The following is a 2,247-nucleotide window of genomic DNA, read 5'->3' as shown; positions in this document are numbered from 1 at the left end:
AGTGTGTGCGGCATGGGGGGCCCCAAGCAGCCCCTTGCAGGCTGGAATTCTGCTAGCCTGCAAGGGAAAAGCCACTGTTTCCCATGCTTTTCTCCTTTAAAGGAAAATCTATTTTTAAAGGTTGTTCACAACTCTTTCATATATTCTTGTGACTTGCTTTTGGGTCACTACCCATGGGTTGAGATACACTGTGCTGGACCACATACATTTGGAACTGTGAATAGTCATACCATGTTACAAAGGCATTCATCTTCACAAGCTGATTTATTAACATGGTATCTAGTACCATTATAAACGCTTTAATTGATTCAGCCTGTATCCTTAGTATAAACAACAATCTAGATAGTGATGTACCAGTAGTTATAATACTTCCTTAGTTCCTTCCCTCAGACTTTTCTGGGGTTCTACTTTCAAATATTTACTATACTTTGAGGAACAGCACTTGGTTTCCACAAGATAGCCTGGGAAGACTTTTACTGAGAGTGATATAGAAAATAAAAAAGTGATACATTAACCATCTTCCTTTAACCATTATCATTCAAAACTATTATTGAGTATTTCTTCCATTTTCTAATAACTGTAGCAACTTTATGAAGCATCTTTCTCACAACAGATATATTACTTACTTTTCAAAATTGCAATATCTTCTGAACATGAAAGAGAACAATACCTGCTTACAGTGCTGATGTATAACTTTTCATCAAAACGGAAAAATTTTAAATAAAATAGGAAGTTGAGATTATGATCAAGATTTTCAAAAGAACCCAAGAAATTTAGATATCAACATTTGATTAAAATCTAAACAAATTAAGAATTCTTTCAAAAGTATATATTTGACTTAGGAATTTAAATCTCATTTTTTTTAAATGATGTAGATATTTGGCAACCTAAATCTCATGCAAAATCAGTGGGACTTATTCTCCTAAATCTAGTCGGTTGACATTGTTCATCTGAAACATTTTTTCAGTAAGCAATTCAAATTTGTTGGCACCAAAATTTTTCATGAATTCATCCAGATATTCATGTTGAATCCTTCCAAAGAATTGAAATTGTATAGACATTTCATTTCAGCGTTTTTAAATAAAATATTTTGATTTTCAATTTGAAATTACATTCAATGTCAATATTTTCATTCTAATTTTTAAATAAAAATGAAAACACTCGAACATACAATAATAAAGTTCAAATTCAACACTTGCTTTACATCAATAAAATAATTCATTTTATTTGACCCAAAACAATTTATTTTTTACTTTTGGGTTCCTTGAGAGTTAAAGTTTTTTGCTTTGAGTTGACACAAGATGGTTATTTGTAAAAAACAAGAATGATGAGTTATTCAAAAATTCTACTTACACTAAAACACTTGAGAATGAGACTTGAATTCTTGGTACTTAGTTTAGGTGCTTTTAAAATATTGCATTATCCCACAAACATATGCATAGTAGAAAGCAGCATTGCTGAGGTTAGAATTAGGATTTTTTCAACAGCTGTTCTACCATCTTTCCTGCTATGGAAATGATGTATAGAAGTATACACAGTTTCAAATGAGGACATTAGAACTAGTCAAAATCATTTATGAAAGTTTTCAAAAATATGTTGTGATTCTTTTAAATTTACTATTTTTACTGGTTTTGACTAGTCAACATTTACCAAAAATTCAAAATAGTTCCCATCACCACAGATCAGTTCTTCAGGTTTCCACTTTGACAAAGGCCAACTCTACACCAAAAAATAATAAAGGTATAGACTAATTATGTAAGTCATGCTAATCTGTAAAAAAGTTCATATAATTCATACATATATTTAAAAATTAAATTAAAATTTGGGTTGGTTTAAAAAGTTGAAAGTTATCCATTTGTTTATTTCCCAAATAACCACAATTTTCATTAAACAAACTCGCCTGGGTCTTTTATAAGATTTATTTTTTAAAGTGAGTGAGTCTATTGCTGTGTCAAATGTCTCTCTCTGGAAAAGCTATTGACTTTTCCATTCTACTGCTTTAATTTTCTTCTACTTCTGTGCATTGGAATACAACAGGTGGGTACTATGTGTGCCACTGATTATGCTGTGTAACACAGCGGGGAAACCTCTTATCTCAGACTGGTTGCCTAGTTGAGAAAAACACATTTAGGATAGTAAACACAGCTGTAGAAGAAGTATTTTGTATTTCCTTGCTGTTTGTTTTAATGTACTAAAATGACATAATTATGGAAGTTTGCAAAAATGCCAAAATGTAAACCACGATAA

The sequence above is a fragment of the Gavialis gangeticus genome, unplaced genomic scaffold (assembly GCF_001723915.1).
Source record: "Gavialis gangeticus isolate Ggan-Ray unplaced genomic scaffold, GavGan_comp1, whole genome shotgun sequence".
Lineage (NCBI taxonomy): Eukaryota > Metazoa > Chordata > Crocodylia > Gavialidae > Gavialis > Gavialis gangeticus.
Note: the sequence above shows the minus strand (reverse complement) of the source record.